At 30.9% G+C, this 22,404-nt stretch overlaps 1 protein-coding gene across 35 annotated transcripts in view; it reads right to left on the bottom strand.

The window, feature by feature from the left end:
• LOC139517775 (muscleblind-like protein 1) overlaps positions 1–22,404 on the bottom strand; it is a 195,620-nt gene that overhangs the window by 57,050 nt on the left and 116,166 nt on the right. For 2 of the 35 annotated variants that reach the window (XM_071309173.1, XM_071309182.1), the window contains exon 1: positions 6,084–6,414. The exons of 27 other annotated variants lie outside the window; for them this stretch is intronic. The gene's annotated coding sequence lies outside the window, so the exon portion shown is untranslated. Of the gene's footprint in view, positions 1–415; positions 509–1,182; positions 1,413–5,126; positions 5,162–5,980; positions 6,415–22,404 lie in introns of those variants that run through there. 6 more of the 35 variants (XM_071309176.1, XM_071309185.1, XM_071309170.1 and 3 more) reach the window with 5 other exon arrangements.

Raw genomic sequence — 22,404 nt, 5'->3', positions numbered from 1 at the left:
AGATTATATATCATTAATTTTATCAAAAAATGTTCATATTACACAAGGAAGTGTTATTTTGACAGATATTTTAGACAAATCACAACAGTATCATTTATTACATAAAATGTACTACAAGTGACTGATGTTATGCTAATTTATCTTATGAAATTCATCAACAACTGCTTATTTCTATATTTTCACTGCATCCGGTTAAAAAATCATTCTGAATAAGTTTTCACATCCTGTCCAACTGTGTCCCATCTCAAAATTTATAATTGAAAAATTCATTTACTAACTCTACTTAAATACCTCTCCTAATTAAATAGTTCTTCTTGATACCAATACAAAATAAAAACATTTATATGAATAATTCACAATCAACATGCAGACGTCAACATCTGTAGAAGGAAAGTATATATACATATATACATACCAGCTAACAAAGGCAAGACAAAATAGGAATATTCCGTTTCAACAAAACAGTCAGACAACTATAGACTGCCTCAAGCAAGCACAAGGAAGGAAATACCAGAAGAAGAAAATAAAAGTTCTTTTTGGCAAAGGATGCCATATGTAAAACATTCTAGCAATGTAAGAAAAAGTGATATTATCTAAATTTTCCTGTTTGGCTGGAAACAATGGATAGTTTATGTCAACTTTCATTAGTGAGTAAGGTTGAGCAACATCAGATCAAGTATTATGGCCTGTCAGCAGCCTAATACATCAAACCATATGTCACTTCTTATAACCTCCCTTTAATAAAAATCTTCTCTAAGTAATAAATAGTTTACTTAAACCAAATATTGTAAATATTATATAATATTGAATTTGTTTTTCATTCATTACATTAATTAAGACAGCAACTAAATTTCATTTTCCTCTTTCATTAATAGAAAGATAAGATTTATACAAGAATCATAGTACATGTAATAGAAAAAGTTATAAAACGAAAAAAATCTTTTCTCTTTATTTTTTTTTTTTTTAATGAAAATGGGGTCCATCTTTTAGTTCGCCCATAAAATCACGTTATATTTTGTCCTATATAATGAAATTATAATTTATCATACCTTCCCAAAGTTTTAACAGATTATCAAAAATAAAAGGCGCACCTCAAAATGTCACGTAATGCACTTACGTTGCATGTTTAATTTGCACATAAATTCTCTTAAAACAAATATCATTGTCCCGTCTGTACATTACCTGTGGTTTCTCAATCCTTGAAAACACAAGTAATTCCAAAATCTATTACATAATTTAACTTTGCTTCATGTCTGGTTAACAAAAATCACTCACAAAAAGACAAGAGAAATGACTCATAAACCCTAGTTATCTACCTTTTTCCTATCCACTGTTCCTGGGAAATAATACTGCACATATGAGAGACATTCGCATCATACAAGAATTTCGTTAAATCGGTTTTAAATTTGTATGCACCACTGTCTGGCCACTTAGCCGATCGATAAATAAACATGCATATCTTGACACAACCAATCTCCTTTTGACTCGTCAATGAAAAGAAAAACCTGTTGCAAAATTATGCAGTCATATCCATAATAAGATTTATTCAGTACATTGTATTAAACAAAGATTTTTTTTTTAAATCAATAAATTGCTCACATATTTACTCAGGTTGAAAATGCAAATCTTCTTAATATAAAGAAGCAGAAAATAGATGAAATAGATGCTTACAGCTTGAAAATTGTTGTTTTTCTAGATATATGTTATACTGAAGTGCAAGAGTTAAAAAATATTCAATCATTTTTTTTCTATCTCAATCTAGACTTTCATTCATGTTGTCAAAAATATTCCTACCATGCCTATATACAGCTTTATTAATCATAAACTACAGAGAAATACCTAAGGAAGCAAGTCCAGTTCTGTTTTTAACAGTTAGTCACAAAGAGATAATGGCAGCTAAGTACTGGTATTTGCTTTGAGAAATAAAAACTGAATATTAAATGTTCTTTATTTAAATTTCTTATCTCTGGTTTAAACTCAATAAAATTGAACAGGGTTAATGCTATTATCTTTTTTATACTCTTGCAGAAAAACATCACACTTAGCAGCACTTAAAACATATTAAAAGAGACCATTAAATTTTATCTATGCATTTTACAACTATTGACTTCCAACCTTTAAGTTTCTTTATATGACCCTGTTTGAGCAACACCTTAACGACCGTGTTACCCTGATGTTTGTCTGTCTTTAATTTACTGAGTCTGTACCTATATCTAGAATTGTCACTATCACTAATACAGTCAACATATATCAGCCATACTATTCAATGTTTTAAAATCTAAAGGACTATGGGTAATGTGATTGTTTGTACACCAAAATGGAAATAACCTTATGCCATTGGTTCAATATTCAATGTTTTAAGCTGATCACAACTTTTTGGTGTACGCTTTTAAAAAAGTATAACCCAGAATGCAGTTTATTCTGAAAAGGTGAATTATTGCTTGAGGAGAAATGGTTTTCTTTTCCAATATCAAAGTGAATAGTGACCTCAGACTACAATCCTAGATGAGATGATAACATGACCTTGTGGGCATTGTCTGATGAACCCTGAGCATCACCATGTTGTGTAAGATATAATCAGGCTATTGGTCTACTCCAATTATAACTATCATAAATGAATGCCTCTTCTGCCATTTCTAATAGACATCATTATAGACAATGAGATACAGTAAATTAGATAGCCTGTGTTATGCATGTGCACTGCCAAATATATTTTGAAGTGCTGTCTGCAACCCAAACATCTTTATTCTTGTCAACTTTATAGAACTTGACTTGTCTTCACTCTTGAAGATCTTTTCTTTGCCATTGGCATGATTTATTGGATATGATTATGTTTGGAATTTTATATGAGAATGAAAGTTATTATTTATTGATAAATTATTGATTTTTTTTTTGGTTATCCTGAAAAATAGAATGTATGCATGTTATTTTATTACTTTCTTTAATTTATATAACTTCCACTGAAGACATAAAATCCATCCATTTAGATCAAACAAAAAAAATAAATAGATGGTCATTTTACATGGAACTGGTATTTCCCAGTATTTTTTTGGGCAGGAAATAATTCACTTTTGCTAAATACTATTTACTCTTTTTCCCAGACAATTACCAATGTTTGTGTATTGTTCTTTATATAACAGAACATGTAGTTTGAGATACCATACTTTGTAAAATGTAGAAAAGCTGACATTATGATGTATTTACCCAACATGTTTTAATAGTAACGTTATAATTAGCACTGCTTTACCCACATTCATTGTACTTTTAACTTGAGACCTACATTTATATGACACTTATATTCATTCATCCTATTTCAATTTATTTTAAATGTTTTATCTGCATGATGCAAGTGGCATCTTGAAGGAGACTTAAAATAATGTGTGCACCTCTTTTCAAGCATAACAAACTTATTTTTTATTTTCTTTGCATTGATTTGCATGGTATAAAGATTCAATACGAATCATATATTAACTTGTACACATTTTTTTCAATGAGTTTAACTGTATCACAGGGAAACATTTTAAAAGTATACAAAATTTGGGTTTAATTTTTGCTATGCCTAAATAGTTTAAAATCAAAAATGAAAATTAATTGCCAGTTAATAATAAAAGGGATAATTAAAGATCTACCATAGATGTATTGGGTTATAGGTCTATGGACCAGACCAGCTTAACAAGGAACCATCAAGAAAGAACTGAAATAATGATCTTTTTAGAACTTAATATCAGAAAAAAATAACCTGTCTCAATCATCCAACAACTGAGGGCATATATTATAACAATACACTAAAGGTTTCTTCCCCTCAAGTCACTAACGACAACAATAAATATTTACACAGGAACTGCCATAAAATGACAAATCTGTTCATATATTCATATATGTGTCTTTGTACTTGAAATACAAAATTGTCTGGGAACAGCATTGAAAATTTATAGGGAATGTTTCGTGAGATCGAATCCATTTTTTATTATTTTTTTTAATCAGTGTAAAATCTATCAGCAATCATTATTACTGAAACTTTCCTCCCTTTTATAAAATTCAACCTTTATTTGAAAGTTTTGGTCTGTACAATCTGCATATTATGTTATAATTTAAACATAAAGTGATAGTACCAAGGCCCATTTCTTTGATGACCCAAGACGGTGAACAGGTCAACTTCTTTGAAGATTTGTCGATGGGTAAGGTATTACACTATAAGACATGATTTACCTTTTCCAGACAAAATCTCCCAACATTTAATGTTTATTTGTATACAAAATATGTGAAAATATAATTCCAATCGAAGAAGGCATATCTATGTGAGAACGAGTTCATGGTTATATTAAACAACTCTAATGAATGTGACACGACAATCTTAATTAACACGTAATTGTGACAAATAATCAACCTTATCATATAACTACTGCACTTTAAACACAATAGTACAAACACACAACACAATAGCATTGTATGTGTATGCACCGAGAACCAAATACAAGGAAATCACAAAGTCTGATTCATGCAGAGCTAAAATAATCTTCTTGGCAAGGAGTTTGCAGGAAAATGTCTTGATTTTCGTATGTTTAAAAAAAACCTGTAAAGAATGTGGCAGTAACTACCTTATAAATCCAACAGTAAACCAAACACATGCCCTTAGCTCTATTACATATATGACAGCGTTCACTTCACCTGACAGAAAACTATACCCAAGGTGTGAACTTAAAAGAAGACATCAATACACCCATCATAAATGTAAATTGTTCAGGATTATACTTTTCCTCAGATTCAATGCCTTCGGTCATAATAATTATAGCCAACAATATATTTATGAATTAAAAATGGAGTATTGTTCATATCAACTTAATAAAGACCCTTTATATTACTGTAACCTTAATTAGTATGGATGAACACGATTTTAACTTTGCAAATCACAACTGACTTACAAGTGATCTTTTTAGTTATTATATCATGTGTAAGAGTTTTCAAATTATATGAAGGAAAAATGTTAAAACCCTAATGTTTCCCTTTGTAGCCACCATCCTTCGATGATACCCCCCAAAAAAACCAGACATATGTTTCACTTAAAATAAGCAAAACACAAAGAAAACCATCTCTTTTACTTTAACAAAACATTATTCTTTACTGACCTTCTGAAGTGACCATCTTCAATGCATCATATAATCTAAAGAAAACAACAAGAAATTCTCAGGTAAATTTCTCACTACCCAGCTGCCAGCCATAACAAGATGTTTGAGTTCAACAACCTAATCACCTCCCATATAACATTTAAAAATCACATTCACCCATAAGCATATTAATCCTGCAGTCACTGTCCATGTCAGTTGCACAAATCCTATAATCTGTGTGGACACTTGAGAGAAGGTCAATGGGTTCATAGGACAATGGTCAATCAGATAAAGTCTCCTACCTTTTAATTACCTGAAGATTTTAGACTGGACATGGCTTTTGTAAGGACTTTAAAAATAAAGATAACTGCAGCTGATAGTGTTTTTATCAATCTATCTTCATCTTAACAGATGGCGGTTATCAATGGCGGTAAAAATTATGAACTTTTATAGTTATATCAAATATACATTTATTAATCGTAATATTTATAGAACAGATTTAAATGGGAAATTTTAACTTTTAAAGAACTGTTCCCCCAAATGGTCTTTGGAAATACTTTTAAATGGATCTATTTTTGTAAATCAATCTGAATATGATAGCTGAGTGCAGAAAGATGTATTTAAGATTAAATGTACATGTCCAGGTGGAAATGGACAAAGCATTGATGTGCTTGATATGGCATTAAATGTGCTGACTATAGATAATGAGATATACTAGAAAACTGTATTATATATCAAAAGAAAAAGCTTCACTGATTTCCTGATTTCTGTTACAACTCAAATTCAACCAAAAAACACAATTCAAATGACAATATTTCTTTTTTTTTTTTTTATCATATATGAGAAATGAACACATAAATACATGTTGTACTTACAATATCAGGACAGACGATAATAAACTAAAATCCATCGAAAATATAACTGAAAACTAAATAACCATTATACACATCTTCCTTGTAGATTATTATTGAGATTTACCTTGAAATTCACCTGTGACAATATATCAACATCCTGTCATTGTTAACATCCATTTCTTAAAACGCAACAACACACTAAATCCTGTATCTATCGGGAAATTTCTTCTATCGGAAAATCCCTCAGAAACAAAATGGCTTCCGTAACTGATATAGATTCATTGAGATTTAAAAAAAAAAGTATGACCCTGAAATTTACATTTTTATCCCGCTCATCTCACTATACACCACTCCCCATTTATTGACAAGGTAAATATCAAGCGACTAAATAAACACTTTATTTCACCCCTTATCTTCAGTTTATATTTCCTGTTAGATCTAACCCACAACATTTAACCAGAAAATAGAAATGTCTCTGCCCTATTTCAGGTAAAAAAAAATTGACTACCTGAGCAGAACAAGTGTCTATTAATAGAAATCAAAAGGCAACACCAAAATGTTTAGCATCTGAGGTCATTTAAGGTTAAACAGAATTCAACTATTGACCTAATTTGAATAGGTATATCTACTAATCAATTATTATAAATAATAAATTGACCAAAAATGGCAATTTACTTGCTATGCTACAGAAAAGATTTAGTTTCAATTATAAAGAAAAGGTTATAAAAAGATCTTCGATTGGGAATTTGTAAATTATTGGAAAGAAATATCTTTGGGAAAAAAAATACTCGTTTATTAATGTTTTTTTTTCATATTCATATGTATCAAGCATTTTTTTTTAATTAATAAAGAGGAAGCGTTTATCACATAGAATGAAATGAAAATATATATAGTTTTATGCTTGAAGTCATGTTTAAAATTAAACCCTTTTCTGCTTATCTATTTTAAAATATAAGTCAATTATGCATTTCAACATGGTAACCTTGTCAAATTTCTTAATGCTTAAAGATCTCTTGAACATGATAGTGAAGTATGGGGTGGGATAAAACCTGTACTCCATTATCTGACCCTGGAGATAATCACTGGATGATATAACCAGTCACCATCTTTTTACCTTGAGATTAATTGTGACTCATTTCTATGATAAAAAGTACTTGTCAACTCAATAAAAACTTTAAAGTTACACCATAAACTGCAGATAAAAGGAAAAACTACTGAAAACTTTAGAATTATACACCTGTAAAACTTAAGTTAATTGAATGTAAAAATATCACGTGAATTTACCCTACAAATCAAATTTCTATTCAATTTCAATGACATTTGCTGCAAGTATATCGGTATAAAAATGGTAATGCAAAGTTAACACTCATACACACTACTTTGCAAGAACAGTAAAAATTCCTGTCTACTCCCTCCTCCTTCCCCACAAACATTGTGAGGGGTATTAATACCTTCAAACTAAGTACTGACTTGTTCATGCATAATTCATGAAAATAAACATGATATAGTGAAGCATAAACTTTTGCCTTGTAACCTTTTACATCAGAGACCTGAAACTCATGACATTCGTGTAGGTCAATTGTCATAACATTATGATTTTCAGGTAAATCCAATGTTAAAGAGATTATTTCACTCAAACAAAGATTAAATTTCAATAATGCAGAAACTAAATATGTGTGTAAGGTATAAAGCGCTATAATATGCAGAAAACCATAGTTAACAAGGAAACTTTAGAAAAGAATGCTTCATAGTATGAAAACTCATAATAAGTCATTATGATGGTCTCACATTGATGATTTCAGAAAAGGCCAAGTTAGCAAGGAAATTAAACCTATTTATAGATGCTCTAATGAGTCCAAAAACTCATATGTATATTTCCTGGTCCCAAATTTATGACCTTCATGAAAGAGATAAGTTAGCAAGCAAGCTTAACCTCTTTACAGATGCTTCAATTTTGTATGGTCCAAGAGTGACAACTGTCAGGAAAACCTTAGTTGGCAAGGATACTAAATCTATTTAGAGCTACATTCTCCAATAGTCCACAAACTCATTAAGTTTTCATAAACTCAAAAAAAATAAACCTTACAAACCTATTCACAGATGCTTCAATAGTCCACAAACATATAATTAAAATTTGTTTTTGACCCAGAATGATGAACTTCAAAAAAGGCCAAGTTGTCAAGGAAATTAAACCTATTTACAGATGCTTCAATGGTCCACAAACTCATATATTTCACATGGTCTTTAACTTCTTGACCTTGATAAAAAGTTAGGTTGTAAAGGAAACTGAACTTACACAAAGATGCTGGAAAAACTTGCAATTCACACAATCCAATTTCTTATGAATAAAGATCTATCTATAATTACAAAATCAAAATCAACATCAAATTTAAGCTTACATCTAAATATTTCATTTGAGAAAAATACTGAAGTTGATATTTATGTTACCATGATTCATACAGTAAACTTTTTCTACATCAGGTGACTGTTTTTTTTAATAAAGAGCCAAGCTGTTGATAAAGGAATTTTGATATTATTGATAGTTAATATACCACCTCATTAAACAAGGAGAGATGCTGAATCAAGTCTACAATTGGTCAATAATTCTCTTTTTAAGTATTTTTCAACATAAGGTCGTTGTTACAGTGTCAACATATGTAGAGGGCATATTCCATTCACATTACAAATTCCTTACAGGGAAAATGATTGGATACAAATTTTGGAAAAATGTCAGCCAATTATGTTATGACCTTGACCTTTATTTAATTACTGTCTGAAGAAACATTATTCATAAAAGTTTGGTATAAAATAATTTCAGGTTCAAAAGATTTTTTCTTAAACAAAAGAATTGGATTTATAATTACAAAGTTTTATTAAAATGTTCCTACTTTTTTAGAAAATGCACATGGTACAATGCCTAAATCATTTTCATTTCACAGAAATATCAAATTTCATTGAGGTATATTAAAAAAATATCTCATTAGAAGTTTGTGTGGACTTATGCAAGCAGAAGAAGTAATGAGAAACTAGTGTAAGAGTTTATGGCTATTACATTCAGTGCACCCACATTAATTCTATTATCAAAACCATATCTTCATAAAAGGTCTACTTCTCTATATTTTACTGAATATATTTTCTTTGTTAATATTTTCCTCGGTACTAAATTCCAATTTTCCTTCTCAGTAAAATCAAGGAAACTATTGTATATGACTTGTAAAGATAGACATAAAATTTTACAACATAATTCAATTTCACTAAAATCCTTTAAATACCCTCAACATTTTGCATGATTTCAGTGATCCAAGGCAAAAATATTTTAATCCCCATGTTCCAATTTTAACCTATGATATTAGTGTATTGATAGAATATTTCCGCAGTGGTTTTCATTTTTCCTCCCATCTCTTGAGTAAGCAATTGTTAACTACAATATAAAATGCAAATGTTTTCTTGGATTAGCATTTTTAAAGCCTACAGTTTAAACCAAATGTCATTCAACTTTTCGGACAATGAACTTTTATGAATGAAAATAATTTGCAAACTTAAAGGAATATTGTCTTTTGTTCAATATGATATTAAAATCCTTCACTCAAAACTTCAAGACTTTAAAAATGTAAAATTTTAAAAAGGTGGACACGCTGAAATGCCATGCCTGCATATGCACCATACATGACCATTCAATACACCAAGTTTAGTTGACCTCTTGCTTAAAGTAAGGGAGGTGAGAGAAAAGTATTCCTACATTTCTAAAACAATGAGTCAAATTCATCACAGCTGAGGCAGAAAACTGCAGATTTTATAATAAAGTAAAGTAAATTTTATAATTTTCAAAAAAGCTTTCAATTTTTAACAGCGAAGAAGGCCTACATACAACATTTGTCTAGTTGTCAAATGCTTTTAACCCTAACTTTCATATAAGACAAAGAATTAGTCCCATCAACGTCTAATTTGGCGGTTGGGAAGATCAAGCATGTACCAATTAGTTTTGCCCCTTTTACTTGGTACTAGTCAGTCTAGACAAGTCTAACTGGTCCATGATTGATGGATATTCACCTGAGGCTTACAGGTAACTACAGGTGTTAAATCTTTGATGAAGTAAATTAATAACCAACAGGTAAGGTGTTCTCATGTGATTAGGAGAGACGTAGGAGATGTATGGGAGCAAATATTTCGTACCATCAAGGGAAAATAATGCTGGGTTGTTTGTCATTCCTAAGATTTATCAGTGTTGATGCCAGTAAATTTAGATTTTTTGTCTCTCTAATTAAATGATTTATGATTAGAGGTAGAATTAAAAAAAAAGATTGATAGTGTAAATCATTCAGTAAGATAAAATATTTCAAAAATTCAAAATACAACTTTTGACAATTGCATAATAAGGCTTTTGTTCACAGCTCATTTCCATAGAAAAAAATGTTCTTCCAAAAAATAAGCATTATGAGAGTATTGCACGGCAATACATATTCCCTTACATGTTAAAAATTCATTGTCCTGGAACAAAATACTAAGTTGATCTGTAACTTGTCATGGTGCAAGCTTTATAACAAAAATCAAATTGATATCTTCAAGCATGACTAAAAAAGTGTTGAAAACTAATTTGCAGGACTGCAAAGGAGTGCATACTTTAAGTCCCCTTTTGCTTAGCCAGTAAGAAACTAAAAACATTTAGAAATCATTTCCTCAACATTTCAATTTACTTAATTTCAAATTTGTTGGTAGAAGAAATAACTGACTTATCAACCTTAAAATAACATGCAATATATCAATCAATATCATCTTGATTTATAAACAGAAAACAAGTACATAAACACTTGTGACATTACAACAGATGTTAGACAGAAACTAGTAATGCTTACAATGTAATTAAACCAAATACCAACTACCAATCTCTCTCTAAATATATATAAAATCTAAAACATAGATCAGCATGTACTGATATGTCAAGGGCACAAGTCCCTTTTGTCACAGTTTGCAGTAATAGACAAACAAAATAAGGCCATTGTCAACACTTTACTTATCTTCAACATAAAACATTGATTTATTTTAAATTTTATATATGCTTTATTAATTGGATCACTGATCTTATCCATACAAATAAATAATACACAATCAACACTTTTGTCAAGAACAACACCTCTACTGTTGTATATATAACGTTTAAATTAAATCTAAAATTGCCTATTTAATTAAAACTAATGATGTGCAAAATATGATAAATTATAGAGTACTATGGTTTAATACCATTCACATACAGCATGTTATTTTAATATTATGAAAGGCTTTACTTATATAATTCACAAACATTTTTATAACACCCAAATGTTACAAGCCATTAATTTTAATAAGCAACAAGGAATTATGTTACATTAGAAAATTGTTGACTGGGATGAATGTTGTCTGTTAGTAACATTGATTTTAGAAGTATTTTTCTAGTTGTCATAGAAAGATTAAATGGAATATCAAAATAACTTTCCTCAGGATGCCTTTGACATAAGTAAGTGCACTTGCACTCTCTAACATTCCTAGCAGACAGTGTGATGTATGAATATTTACAAAGTTAAAAAAAAATCTTTCAGTGATTCACAAAACTTTGGCATCAACTCTGCATAGCAGACAGAAATCAAATCATTTGCAGTTGCAAAACAGTAATTACAATTATTCAAGCACCTAAACATGCGCACCCCTCTATTAAAATTTGACATTTGTAGTATTTGATGTATGTGTGGAATTTCTCAAACACCTATACTACTTGACTGACTTTTGCCAGACTTTGCTTTTAGCAACAATGTGAGTCATTTATTTTTCTTTCTACTAATTTAAAAGCATCATAATTAATGGTTGTTGCTATAAACTGAAGGATATCCCATAATAGCATTTCATCATTAGTGACACAGGAGATTCTATCCCATTATTACAATGACAGCTATTGTAGAAAATGTAAAGGTGAGCTCCGGAGCAAATTACCTTTATGACATCACTGTCCCTAGAGAACAGGCCCGATTTATATATCCAGGAGCATATAAAGCAGAATGACTCTCCTCACCAGTGAATCACCATTATAGACAATATATAACTCAGACTCATTTGGTTGTAATTACAACCATCATGTCTATAATATCCCCATCTCACGCACTTCATCAAAAAGTCCTTACAAATAGTAAAGCACTTTTCTGGAAGCAACCTGATTATAGGACAGCAGCATGTTTACAAGGTAAAGTGAGGACACAGTATTTTGACAGAAAGATTACTAAAATCAATAAAATGCACCTCAGAAAACCTATTATTAATTTTAACTGAATTCTTAGAGGAACTGAATAGCTGAATAAAAATTTGTAAGAGTTCTGGGGAACCCAGTGTCTTGCCTACTTTATGAATGTAATTACTGTTTTAAGACCTTTAACTGCAGACTGACTGTATGTAATGTTGCAGGTGTGTTGCATGATCAGAACGGCATTAATAGATTTTCGTAAAGTCCAAATGGTGTTGTAAAAGCAGTTTCCTCGATATCATCTTCATGCATCGCCAGGACATTGTAGCCACTAGTTAAATCTATTGTTAAAAATAATTTAGATCCTATCAAAGCATCAAACCATTCCTCAACACAAGGTAATGGGTAAGCATCTGTGTAAAACTTCTGGTTAATTTTTCTAAAGTCCACGCACATGCAGAGATAATTTTCTTTCTTCCTTACTAGTATGATAGGTGAAGCATAAGGACTTGTGCTTTCACGTATAATCTTTTTTTCAATTAACTTTTGTATATTTTGCATGACCTCTTCATATTGGTTAGATGAGAATTCGTCAATAGGATTAGTAGCAGTTACAGGACATTCAATGAAGGAGAACCCAGTGGTAAACAAACAAGAAATATGCACAAAATCCAAACAAATGTTGGTTATGGAGAGGGCATGACCCAGCTAACTTTGCCCCTCCTGGATCCATTTATGAATAAAATAAGTGACAGTTACCTATTTCTATATCTATATTACAAATCAATACTGTAAGAATTCTTTTCTAATTTCAGGTTCACCAATAATAACATCTTAAATATATTTATTGACTATAATAATAATGAGAAATCACTTTGAGTTATGACAGTCATGGCTTATTAGTTAGATCAACTTAAAAGAGTGAGATGAGAAGAATTGAAGAGACTTTATCAAGACCCAATACATCTGTAGATAGTTCATCAAATATAGATCAAAGGATGCAATCATTCCTTGTCATACATGACTGTCTCTCTTGGAGAACTGTGCAGTTAGAAAAACTCTCTTTATCTATTATTAATAGACAGGCATGATGGCAATCAGATTTCATTTTATTATTTTCAATTGATTCTTTTAGAGAAGATAATCTTTTGAGAAAGGTATTTTGAAGGACAATTAAGCTAAGACTTTTAAAAAAGAGACACCAATTTAAAAAGAGACTGGTGGAAAAAAAGAAGAAAAATTTATCCTGTGTTCAATAACATCAAACTTAATTATATATCAATAAAATGTACATGTAAAGTGTCTTTGTTAAACTAGTACAGACATTAATTGATATTGTAATAAATAGGTTTCTCATTCACAAAATGTCAGAGGACACCAAAAACATACAGGTAGCTTAAGTCCTTCATTTCAAAGTTACCTTTTAATAGTGAATGGAGGTTTACAACCTAATCTTTTAATCTTTACAATATTTTTTTGTACTGATAAAATCCTCAAATAACAGAAGTTTGTGACCAACAAATAAAATTACAAACCCCAAACTGATGCTAGTGATTAAAAAAAATCAGCCACATGGCCTTTTACAATAGGTTATTATTGGAAATGAATAACAAACAATTACTGCTTTTTACACTATTGAAATTCATGCTCTTGTTATAGTTTCAATAAATTGAGTCATTCTCCGACTTCTTTTGAGTCATTTGAACAAAAGCATCAATTATAATCCAGTAATAATTAGAATTATTGCAGATATTAAATTTCAGGTAATTTTGTGACAAGTTTGGTTAATTGTTACTAATAAGGTTTCCAGTAAAATACAATTAATCTTTATTTTAAGTATTTCCAAATCAGGTCCTAATTATAAAAATATCAATTCTTTACCACGGATTTGGTTTTAACTCGTATGCATGTTTAAGTTTACTTTTTATGTAATATTTAACCTGGTTGAAGTCAAAATGACAAACTCCTAGAGAAGCAGATTAAGAGGTTGACTGTAGTGATCCCCCTCCTAGGCAGTCAGTGGGCCCCCACTTATAAAATTTCTGGATACAGCACTGTCCCACCCTGAAAGCAAGTGTGCTACATCATCCTTGTAATTAATGCTGAATATTACACCTAAAAAAAGGATTTTTTTTTGCATCTACTGTTATAACAGTGCATTTAAAAAAAGTAATTTGAGACATGAGACTAACAATTCAGTTGCCTGAAGCATCGTTTAACGGTCAGATGAAATGAAATTTATAACACAAATTTTAAAAGCTGGTAACTATGACAACTTGACATCTTCCATTAGCATAAGGATGTTATGATTAAAAATTGACAAATCAAATCAACAAGGGTCTACTATAATCATCAAATCAAGAGTGTGATTTTATCATATAATTGACAATTATTGAACCATCTACAAAGTACTGTCTATGTAAATATACAGACTAATGAAAAATATAAAACCAATGCTTATATAAGTAAGACAAAACAGTAAACACATTGAGCAGACAAAACAGACATGAATCCATTGATTTTTCATGTATGCTGAAGTCATGTATCATGACCTATTCCCAATGGCACATTGCCCCTCACATATTCAGGTATCTATACTCTTGACTTTCGAACTTTTGACTTTTAGCATTCTTGATTAAGGTATTATTCAGAGAGGCAATTTAATTGCAGTTTAATCAGAAACAGAGCATTTCACTACAAGAAACTAAATGGTAGCTCTGTGTAAACAGAAACAAAACATTGGGACATCAAGAAACTAAACAGTTGATATGTTCAACTTAGCTGTTTAACCAGAAAGAGAACTTTGGGACATCAAGAAACTAAACAGTTGATATGTTCAACTTAGCTGTTTAACCAGAAAGAGAACTTTGGGACATCAAGAAACTAAACAGTTGATATGTTCAACTTAGCTGTTTAACCAGAAAGAGAACTTTGGGACCTCAAGAAACTAAACAGTTGATATGTTCAACTTAGCTGTTTAACCAGAAAGAGAACATCAGAACTTCAAGAAACTAAACAGTTGATATGTTCAACTTAGCTGTTTAACCAGAAAGAGAACATTGGGACCTCAAGAAACTAAACAGTTGATATGTTCAACTTAGCTGTTTAACCAGAAAGAGAACATCAGAACTTCAAGAAACTAAACAGTTGATATGTTCAACTTAGCTGTTTAACCAGAAAGAGAACATTGGGACCTCAAGAAACTAAACAGTTGATATGTTCAACTTAGCTGTTTAACCAGAAAGGGAACATCAGAACTTCAAGAAACTAAACAGTTGATATGTTCAACTTAGCTGTTTAACCAGAAAGAGAACATTGGGACCTCAAGAAACTAAACAGTTGATATGTTCAACTTAGCTGTTTAACCAGAAAGAGAACATCAGAACTTCAAGAAACTAAACAGTTGATATGTTCAACTTAGCTGTTTAACCAGAAAGAGAACATTGGGACCTCAAGAAACTAAACAGTTGATATGTTCAACTTAGCTGTTTAACCAGAAAGAGAACATCAGAACTTCAAGAAACTAAACAGTTGATATGTTCAACTTAGCTGTTTAACCAGAAAGAGAACATTGGGACCTCAAGAAACTAAACAGTTGATATGTTCAACTTAGCTGTTTAACCAGAAAGAGAACTTTGGGACCTCAAGAAACTAAACAGTTGATATGTTCAACTTAGCTGTTTAACCAGAAAGAGAACTTTGGGACCTCAAGAAACTAAACAGTTGATATGTTCAACTTAGCTGTTTAACCAGAAAGAGAACATTGGGACATCAAGAAACTAAACAGTTGATATGTTCAACTTAGCTGTTTAACCAGAAAGAGAACTTTGGGACATCAAGCAACTAAACAGTTGATATGTTCAACTTAGCTGTTTAACCCGAAAGAGAACTTTGGGACCTCAAGAAACTAAACAGTTGATATGTTCAACTTAGCTGTTTAACCAGAAAGAGAACATCAGAACTTCAAGAAACTAAACAGTTGATATGTTCAACTTAGCTGTTTAACCAGAAAGAGAACTTTGGGACATCAAGAAACTAAACAGTTGATATGTTCAACTTAGCTGTTTAACCAGAAAGAGAATTTTGGGACATCAAGAAACTAAACAGTTGATATGTTCAACTCAGCTATTTAACCAGAAAGAGAACATTGGGACATCAAGAAACTAAACAGTTGATATGTTCAACTTAGCTGTTTAACCAGAAAGAGAACATTGGGACATCAAGAAACTAAACAGTTGATATGTTCAACTTAGCTGTTTAACCAGAAAGAGAACATTGGGACCTCAAGAAACTAAACAGTTGATATGTTCAACTTAGCTGTTTAACCAGAAAGAGAACATCAGAACTTCAAGAAACTAAACAGTTGATATGTTCAACTTAGCTGTTTAACCAGAAAGAGAACATTGGGACATCAAGAAACTAAACAGTTGATATGTTCAACTTAGCTGTTTAACCAGAAAGAGAACTTTGGGACATCAAGAAACTAAACAGTTGATATGTTCAACTTAGCTGTTTAACCAGAAAGAGAACATTGGGACCTCAAGAAACTAAACAGTTGATATGTTCAACTTAGCTGTTTAACCAGAAAGAGAACATCAGAACTTCAAGAAACTAAACAGTTGATATGTTCAACTTAGCTGTTTAACCAGAAAGAGAACTTTGGGACATCAAGAAACTAAACAGTTGATATGTTCAACTTAGCTGTTTAACCAGAAAGAGAACATTGGGACATCAAGAAACTAAACAGTTGATATGTTCAACTTAGCTGTTTAACCAGAAAGAGAACATCAGAACTTCAAGAAACTAAACAGTTGATATGTTCAACTTAGCTGTTTAACCAGAAAGAGAACTTTGGGACCTCAAGAAACTAAACAGTTGATATGTTCAACTTAGCTGTTTAACCAGAAAGAGAACATTGGGACATCAAGAAACTAAACAGTTGATATGTTCAACTCAGCTGTTTAACCAGAAAGAGAACATTGGGACATCAAGAAACTAAACAGTTGATATGTTCAACTTAGCTGTTTAACCAGAAAGAGAACATTGGGACCTCAAGAAACTAAACAGTTGATATGTTCAACTTAGCTGTTTAACCAGAAAGAGAACTTTGGGACCTCAAGAAACTAAACAGTTGATATGTTCAACTTAGCTGTTTAACCAGACACAGATCATTGGGATACCAAAAAACTAAATAATAGAACTCTTTAGTTCTGTGTAAAGAAAAATAGTACATAAGACTACAAAAAACTGAACAGTTTATATGTATAATTTAAAGATGTTATAAAATGAAAAATATAACAGTTTATAAACATGTTTAACCTTAAAATCTTTATCTAGAAATAGAACAGTACAAGAAACTAATAATTTGATATGCCTAGCCTTAGAATGTAATTCTGCTAATAGACAGAACTAATAAACTCCATTGATCTGATGGCTCTCAATAAATGTCCATAATCTACTCGTAAATGACCAATAAAATCTTTGTCCCACCTAAAACAGTCTATAAATTGGTATTAACCAGGGGACATACATAGTCTATAATGACTGTTACAGATATCATTAGCCCAGTGTAAATGACAATTTATTGGAGGTTTTTAATTAAGCTCCTAATATATCAAAGATAGATTATAAATGAATGACAAGGGAAGGCTCCCAAATATTGATAAAGAAAAACATTGGAAAGGATGGGGGTAAAACAAGGATATTACTTCTTAGAATATCTTGGACCCTGAAGATAAAACATATTAACAGACTAGGAATATAATAAGAATGAAAACCATGATAGGAAACTATTAACACAAGAAACAAGAAACAAGAAAATCATTCACTTCCTTGCATCCTTCTGTTAACATTCTAAGAAAAGAAAATAGATTTTTTCATCTCTCACAACATATCCTTACCCTATAGACACCTAAGGAAAACATCTATCAGTATTATTTTTAAGCAATTTGGACTTCTTCACCTTTTTTCAATTTCTTTAAGATTCCATGTTTTCTGAACCAGATATAAGATAACCAATAAAATCTGGCAATAAAATATATTCCAATATTACAAAACAATTGTGTAAGCTCCTTGACTACAAGAGAAAATTATGTAAGGTAATGTCTTTAAATTGAACATCTTATTATATGAAATGTCTTCATTCCTTTTCCCTCTTCCTGATAATTGAAATGCTTGTACTTGGAAATGATACACAGTAAGTTATTAATAAGATATCCTAAACACTACAAGAAATCGTACACAACACATTAGTTTCTGGCAAGAAAATAGTTCACTTGTCAAGTTCTCAGTCATTCATTACTTCAAGGATATCCATCTGGGAACACTTTGCTTGTCATAATTGAGATTTTTTTGGTCCTTTCTTATTGAAGACATGACATGTTTCTTCAGGAGACAACTTGATAACTCTTTACAACAAGCAGGTTTTACATTCTAATTACTTTGCACTGATGTGATGAGAGACAAAACCTGTACTACACCCTGAATTCATAAACGACATGGACATTATAGAATTCTAATTCCGTGGACTCTGTATGAAAACTACCCCATTTCAATGACAATTGTGTTCTAGACTTTGCAGTGGTGTCATTATTCTTTAAAAAGTACTTTAGATTTACTAATGTTTAATAAATGTACTTTGCGATTTACTAATGTTTAATCTATACCCGATAATTATTCTCTATATATGTTTTTTTTAAATTTAATTCACAATATTACACTTAGTTCAGAGGGGTGAATACTTTTCAATGAACATCTGTGAATATGCAGTAAAGAAAATATTATTCCATACAATAAAAGAAATTCAAAAGTACTTTATCTCTAAGAGGATCAGTTAAAAAAAGATCGGTTCCAGATTTTTCCTTTTTTTTTTTTTTTTTTTTTTTTTTTAAATCTGAACATTAATGTGTCTAAATTCTTACCTGTTCCAGTATAGTAACTTGCTCATTGTTGAAGATCATATCCCAACAATGTCAATGTTTTTGTAAACTCTGGTTAATAACGAGTTGCTTTCCCATCTATATCTTTCAATTTTCCTTACAGATCAAACATTAGACCACTGCCACATATTTTAAAAGTATTTGCTCTTCAGTGTGCAAAAGTTAACATTTAGTGTCATCCTATTTACCGAGACAGCAGAGATCTATAAATAAACTCCTTCTTGATATAATCCTAACAGTACAGTTAATTACAATTGAAAAGTCGATGTCCATAAAACTCATGTCAGCCGAAGTCCCTAAACAAACTCCTACTCCGTATTTTACTGTCTGCCCTTGAGGTTACAATGTCAATTCCTACTTGAAAAGTGAAAACATTTCTCTGTGAAGATGTATGTTTTTAAAAGTAGGGTTATAATAAGAGATATTGATACTGAACATGTCTAGAGATATTTATCTGATTTTTTTGTCTGTCAGAATGCTAATTGATATTGGTGAAATTGTACAAACAGATTACTGATTTTGCCATATGCAACACAGTATTTAACTACTTCTCAAAATTCTCACCTAAAATTAGCATTAGTGGTTTTTCACAGGACTCAAGATTTTAGGAGGTTCTAAATGATATATACTCCAATACTGATGTATATTGCTCAGATGCTTGGCAACATCACATCAGGTCATTATAATTTAAGTCGTATAGGCACATACCCGTAGCTATGGGGGGTTCGAGGGGTTCGGACGAACCCCCCCCCCCCCCCCCACCCCCTTGAAAACAAATAAGCACTGTAAAAGTCAACGTTCTGTTCTAATTGTGACTGTTAAAGTCAAGTTGTGGGTCCAAATAACCCCCCTTGGAAATTCCTGGCTACGGGCCTGAGGCAAAAATCCCTACTGATCATGCTATGATACCAGACTATAAATTAACATGGGAACTGGGGGGACTGAATAGGCTTAAATCTTCCCTGATCACGATACAATACCAGACTGTAAATTAACATAGGAACTGACAGAATTAATAGTGTTATTCTGGAACAGATTTTGAATATTTAATAACCTTTCCAATCTCTCCTAAGTTGGCATTTGTTTGTTTTTTGTTTCATTTTGTTTACCATACTCCCACTACCAGACTACACCTAAGCAAAAGAAAAATATTTACAATACTATTTTAATGTTCTATTAAAACTCCATCAACTTACCAAATCAAAAATTGAAATTGCATGTCGGAACCAATCCTTTTTTATCCATTCCAATTACTATCTAATTAGTGGGGTAATTTTACACAAAGTCAACAAATATTCTCTTAATTTCTACCACCCAGAAGACATAAATCAATTAAAAACTCATTACAAAACATATGTTTTTGATGTAAATACAAACAAAACATCTATTATTTTACTTGCATGTCAACAACACCATGTATAATCAACCTATATCATGACCTTGAAACTGGACAGATACCATCATGCAATGCTGTTGTGTTGTTGTATAGCAACAAGCCATTATGAGCTGCAGTAGTGAAATGCCAACTGCTAGTATAAACAGAACATCAGACATCTTATCATGAGTTCTGATACCAACATATATTCCTGTAGATATAGAACTCTCAAACCAAGATAGAAGTTTTAACTAGTCTTTATATTTTCTTTTATAAGTTTTGATATCAGGAACAATAGTTAAGATTTATGCTTTCCTCAAATATTCCCTATAGCTAATAAACATAGATGTCCATTTTTCTTCATGTGTTAAATATAGATTCTTACTAAAGCATTGAGTGAGGTATGACACTTTTACACTCAAAAGTTATTTAAAATTTAAGTTTCTAATGCAAGGTTACATAATCTAAATTTAATTGTCAATCTGGAGAAATAACATATTTAACTAGATACAGATGTGGACAGTATTCTGATGGCTGTCTTTAAAGGTATGGACAGCAAGAAAATGTGACATCTTAATTGAATGTTCACCAATCAAGTATGAGAACAACTAAACTACAAAAATATCACTGGAAAGCTTAAACCAGTCTACAATTAAAGACTTCCTTAAACCCGTACATAAGCCTTCTTCCATAAAACAGCACTTCTATCTATGTAAAGTAAGTATTGTTTTACAAGTATAAGGGAAACAATAGCATGCAGTATTTGGATCATTGACAATTATAATTTTTCCCTGCAGAATAACCGTATTACAACACGAGATGCAATAAGTCACCCACTAGTAATTAACCTCAATCCTAACCAATCAAACGCACCCCTCATTGTCTGGACAGGGCAATAATAAATCAATAGTTGTATGCATTCAATTAAAAAAGTTATTAACTTCCAGTATAAGATGCCATTAACCATATTTTCAGAGTTACGTTAAAAGCTTTAAGTGATTTCCTGTAAAAGTCTAGTAAAAATAACTAAATTTGTTATGCAATAACTTGGGTGAAGGGGACATTTAAAAACTCAGCCTATTACACTGCTAATTAGCTGCTCAAGATGGAGCAAGCTTACGTACATTATACAGATAATAATAAACGTTTTAAATTTCTCCATAAAACTTAGATAACCAATTATATTAAAAGATTTTATCAATAATTTGCTAATGAAAAATATGACACTCCACATGCTAATACACAGATGACATTCAATTTATTCTAAACTGACTACATGTATACACCAAAAGTGAATAACAAAGTTTATAAACAAAATACTCAATACAAAATAGCAACTTTTAATCCTGTTATGGTAGTACTCCAGATATAAAACAAAAACTTTAAATGTACTTAGGTCATTATTCAAATCTAGCAAAACACTATCGAAATTAATAGGGAACTTATTTTACAAACCAACCAAGGAATTCAAATAAAGCTTTCAACACATTTATTTACAATATTTATAATAAATTGCCTTCTTTGAACTTTTAATATTGCTATTTTGACACTAGTGCTGAATAAAATTCAACAAGATTTAAATTCATTTTAAATTTGAAAATCAATACATGCTAAATATGCAGTGGAAGAACTAATGAAATATGATTTCCTGTCGAGGGAAACCCAGTACCAAAACTACTCACTTTTACTTCCTGTTTGTGATCTACTTAAACAGCTCCTGTTACAATCTAATTTATGGTTTTCAGTACTTATAAAAAAATATAAAGTCAAGGACATTTATTATAGGCCTTTCACATTAGTTTTAGACATTCATTTTGTGAAAATTGATAACCTTCTGAAACCTAGATTTTTCCACCTGTGATCTTTTAAAGAAACAAAATATGATAATAATTGTAAAGTGAAACTGAGTCAAATTCATTCAATAAAA

Source organism: Mytilus edulis, chromosome 3 (assembly GCF_963676685.1).
Source record: "Mytilus edulis chromosome 3, xbMytEdul2.2, whole genome shotgun sequence".
Taxonomy (NCBI): domain Eukaryota; kingdom Metazoa; phylum Mollusca; class Bivalvia; order Mytilida; family Mytilidae; genus Mytilus; species Mytilus edulis.
The sequence above is the reverse complement of the archived record's forward strand: the minus strand, read 5'-3'. Positions and strand labels throughout refer to the sequence as shown.